The sequence below is a fragment of the Arachis hypogaea genome, chromosome 15 (genome assembly GCF_003086295.3).
Source record: "Arachis hypogaea cultivar Tifrunner chromosome 15, arahy.Tifrunner.gnm2.J5K5, whole genome shotgun sequence".
NCBI classification, from domain to species: domain Eukaryota; kingdom Viridiplantae; phylum Streptophyta; class Magnoliopsida; order Fabales; family Fabaceae; genus Arachis; species Arachis hypogaea.
The window spans coordinates 15,812,400-15,817,414 of NC_092050.1; the positions used below are offsets into that span (position 1 = coordinate 15,812,400).

At 36.5% G+C, this 5,015-nt stretch overlaps 1 non-coding gene across 1 annotated transcript; it reads right to left on the reverse strand.

The window, feature by feature from the left end:
- Positions 1-4,154: 4,154 nt before the first annotated feature.
- Positions 4,155-4,262, reverse strand: LOC112753413 (small nucleolar RNA R71). Its single transcript, XR_003177801.1, has one exon. It is a non-coding gene; the product is annotated as a small nucleolar RNA R71 (small nucleolar RNA).
- Positions 4,263-5,015: the final 753 nt, after the last annotated feature.

The following is a 5,015-nucleotide window of genomic DNA, read 5'->3' on the forward strand; positions in this document are numbered from 1 at the left end:
TGCTATCATTTTATTTAGCTCACTTACCCAAATAGCCTACCTTTTATCAACCATTGTTAGCTAAATTTGAGCCTATTTAATCCCTTTTGTTCTGATGAGCGGATAATTTATACGCTTTTTGGCATTGTTTTTAGTATGTTTTTAGTAGGATCTAGTTACTTTTAGGGATGTTTTCATTAGTTTTTATGTTAAATTCACATTTCTGGACTTTACTATGAGTTTGTGTGTTTTTCTGTGATTTCAGGTATTTTCTGGCTGAAATTGAGGGACTTGAGCAGAAATCAGATTCAGAGGTTGAAGAAGGACTGCTGATGCTGTTGGATTCTGACCTCCCTGCACTCAAAGTGGATTTTCTGGAGCTACAGAACTCGAAATAGCGCGCTTTCAATTGCGTTGGAAAGTAGACATCCAGGACTTTCCAGCAATATATAATAGTCCATACTTTGGCCAAGAATTGACGACGTAAACTGGCGTTCAACGCCAGCCTTCTACCCAAATCTGGCGTCCAGCGCCAGAAAAGGATCCAAAACCAGAGTTGAACGCCCAAACTGGCACAGAAACTGGCGTTCAACTCCACAAAGGACCTCTACACGTGTAACACTCAAGCCCAAGCCCAAGCACACACCAAGTGGGCCCCGGAAGTGGATTTGTACATCAATTACTTACTCATGTAAACCCTAGTAGCTAGTTTATTATAAATAGGACCTTTTACTAGTCTTTTGGACCATCTTTGGATTATCTTTGGATCCTGGATTGTATTTTGATCCTGTGATCTCGTTTAGGGGGCTGGCCATCTCGGCCATGCCTGGACCTTCACTTATGTATTTTCATACGGTGGAGTTTCTACACTCCATAGATTAAGGTGTGGAGCTCTGCTGTTCCTCAAAGATTAATGCAAAGTACTACTATTTTCTATTCAATTCTTCTTATTTCGCTTCTAAGATATCCATTCGCACCCAAGAACGTGATGAAGGTGATGATTATGTGTGACGCTCATCACCATTCTCCCTTATGAACGCGTGCCTAACAAACACTTCTGTTCTACATGAATTAAGCTAGAATGAGTATCTCTTAGATCTCCTAACCAGAATCTTCGTGGCGTAAGCTAGAATGATGGCGGCATTCAAGAGAATCCGGAAGGTCTAAACCTTGTCTGTGGTATTCTGAGTAGGATTCAATGATTGAATGACTGTGACGAGCTTCAAACTCGCGAGTGCTGGGCGTTAGTGACAGACGCAAAAGGAGGGTGAATCCTATTCCAGCATGATCGAGAACCGACAGATGAATAGCCGTGCCGTGACAGGGTGCGTGAGCATATTATTCACTGAGAGGAGGGGATGTAGCCACTGACAACGGTGATGCCCTTGCATACAGCCAGCCATGGAAGGGAGTAAGACTGATTGGATGAAGATAGCAGGAAAGCAGAGGTTCAGAGGAACGAAAAGTATCTCCATTCGCTTATCTGAAATTCCTACCAATGATTTACATAAGTACCTCTATCCCTATCTTATTAATTAATATTCGAAAACACCATTATCACTTTATATCTGCCTGACTGAGATTTACAAGGTGACCATAGCTTGCTTCATACCAACAATCTCCGTGGGATTCGACCCTTACTCACGTAAGGTATTACTTGGACGACCCAGTGCACTTGCTGGTTAGTTGTATCGAAGTTGTGACAATTATGTATTGAGATCAGAGCACCAAGTTGCTCACGTTGCCGGGGATTGTTTGAGCCTGGACATCACAATTTCGTGCACCAAGTTTTTGGCGCCGTTGCCGGGGATTGTTCGAGTTTGGACAACTGACGGCTCATCTTGTTGCTCAGATTAGGTAATTTTCTTTTTGTTTTCTTTTCAAAAAATTTTCAAAAATAATTTCAAAAATCTCTCATCTGTTTTTGAAAAAAAAATGTTTTCAAAAATTTATTCAGAATTTTTAAGAATGAATTCTAGTGTTTCATGAAGCATGTGAAGCCTGGCTGGCTGTAAAGCCATGTCTAAATTCGTTTGGACTGAGGCTTCCAACCATCACTTTATACGACTGTAGGGCATGTCAAGCATGTCATGTCTGAATCACATGCTGAAGCTTGGCTGGCTAGTGAGCCATGTCTAATTCCTGGACTGAAGTTTTAGACTAAGAATGCAAGATTCCTGGAATTCATATTAAAAATTTTGGAATCCTTATTTTTCTTTTTCATAAAATTTTCGAAAAAAATCCAAAAAAAATTAGAAAATCAAAAAAATCAAAAATATTTCTCTGTTTCTTGTTTGAGTCTTGAGTCATGTTATAAGTTTGGTGTCAATTGCATATGCATCCTGCATTTTTTTCGAAAATATCATGCATTCATAGTGTTCTTCATGATCTTCAAGTTGTTCTTGGTAAGTCTTCTTATTTGATCTTGATGATTTTTTGTTTTGTGTCTTTTCATGTTTATCATATGCATTCTTGAATTCTTAGTGTCTAAGCATTAAAGAATTCTAAGTTTGGTGTCTTACATGTTTTCTTTGCATCAAAAATTTTTTAAAAATATGTTCTTGATGTTCATCTTGACATTCAAAGTATTCTTGGTGTTCATCTTGACATTCATAGCATTCTTGCATGCATCACATGTTTTGATCTAAAAATTTCATGCATTGCATCATTTTAGTGTTTTTCTCTTGCATCATAAAAATTCAAAAATCAAAAAAATATCTTTCCCTTTTTCTCTCATCAAATTCGAAAATTTGGGTTGACTTTTTCAAAAATTTTTAAAATCAAGTTGTTTCTTATGAGTCAAATCAAATTTTCAAAATTTGAAAATCTTATCTTTTTCAAAATCTTTTTCAAAAATCAAATCTTTTTCAAAATTATTAGTTATTTTCGAAAATTCCAAAAATATTTTTCAAAAATATTTTTCTTTTTTTTAATCAAATTTTCGAAAATAACACAATCAATTAATGTTTTGATTCAAAAATTTGAAGTTTGTTACTTGCTTGTTAAGAAAGATTCAAACTTTAAATTCTAGAATCATATCTTGTGATTTCTTGTGAATCAAGTCATTAATTGAGATTTTAAAAATCAAATCTTTTTCAAAACTAATTTCAATCATATCTTTTCAAAAATATCTTCTTATCTTATCTTTTTCAAAAATATCTTTTCAAAATATCTTTTCTAACTTCCTAACTTCTTACTTTTTCAAAGTTTGTTTCAACTAACTAACTAACTTTTTGTTTGTTTCTTAACTTTTTCAAAACCACCTAACTAATTCTCTCTTTCTAATTTTCGAAAATATCTTCCCTCTTTTTCAAAAATTTCTTTTTAATTAACTAATTATTTTTATTTTTATTTTTGATTTCAAAAATTTTCGAAAAATACTAACAAATTTTCAAAAAAACCAATTTTCAAAAAGCACTAACTCCTTTTCAAAAATAATTTTCGAAAATTCCCTCCTTCTCTCTCATCCTATTCTATTTATTCATTCATTAACTAACATCTCTTCCTCACATCATCACCAAATTCGAACCCCCTCTTCTATCTGTGTTCGAATTTCTTCTTCTTTTCTTCTACTAACAATAAGGATCCTCTTTACTGTGACATAGAGGATTCCTCTTCTTTTCTTTTTCTCTTCTCTTTCTTATGAGCAGGGACAGAGAAAAGGCATTCTTGTTGAAGCTGATCCAGAACCTGAAAGGACTCTGAAGAGAAAATTAAGAGAAGCTAAATTACAACAATCCAGAGACAACTTGATTGAAAATTTCGAACAAGTAAAGGAGATGGCAGCCGAACCCAACAACAATGCAAGGAAGATGCTTGGTGACTTCACTGCACCTAATTCCAATTTACATGGAAGAAGCATCTCCATTCCTACCATTGGAGCAAACAACTTTGAGCTGAAACCTCAGTTAGTTTCTCTGATGCAGCAGAACTGCAAGTTTCATGGACTTCCATCTGAAGATCTTTTTCAGTTTTTAACTGAATTCTTGCAGATATGTGATACTGTTAAGACTAATGGAGTAGATCCTGAAGTCTACAGGCTCATGCTTTTCCCTTTTGCTGTAAGAGACAGAGCTAGATTATGGTTGGATTCTCAACCCAAAGACAGCCTGAACTCTTGGGATAAGCTGGTCACGGCTTTCTTAGCCAAGTACTTTCCTCCTCAAAAGCTGAGCAAGCTTAGAGCTGATGTTCAAACCTTCAGACAGAAAGAAGGTGAATCTCTCTATGAAGCTTGGGAAAGATACAAACAGTTGACCAAAAAGTGTCCTTCTGACATGCTTTCAGAATGGACCATCCTGGATATATTCTATGATGGTTTATCTGAGCTATCAAAGATGTCACTGGACACTTCTGCAGGTGGATCCATTCACCTAAAGAAAACGCCTGAAGAAGCTCAAGAACTCATTGACATGGTTGCTAATAACCAGTTCATGTACACTTCTGAAAGGAATCCTGTGAGTAATGGGACGCCTATGAAGAAGGGAGTTCTTGAGGTTGATACTCTGAATGCCATATTGGCTCAGAATAAAATATTGACTCAGCAAGTCAATATGATCTCTCAGATTCTGCATGGAATGCAAGCTGCATCCAACAGTACTCAAGAGGCATCTTCTGAAGAAGAAGCCTATGATCCTGAGAACCCTGCAATAGCAGAGGTAAATTACTTAGGTGAACCTTATGGGAACACCTATAACTCAACATGGAGAAATCATCCAAATTTCTCATGGAAGGATCAAAAGCCCCAACAAGGCTTTAATAATGGTGGAAGAAACAGGTTTAGCAATGGCAAACCTTTTCCATCATCAACTCAGCAACAGACAGAGAACTCTGAACAAAATGCTTCTAATCTAGCAAACTTAGTCTCTGATCTGTCCAAGGCCACTGTAAGTTTCATGAATGAAACAAGGTCTTCCATTAGAAATTTGGAAGCACAAGTGGGCCAGCTGAGTAAAAGGATCACTGAAATCCCTCCTAGTATTCTCCCAAGCAATATAGAAGAGAACCCAAAAGGAGAATGCAAGGCCATTGACATA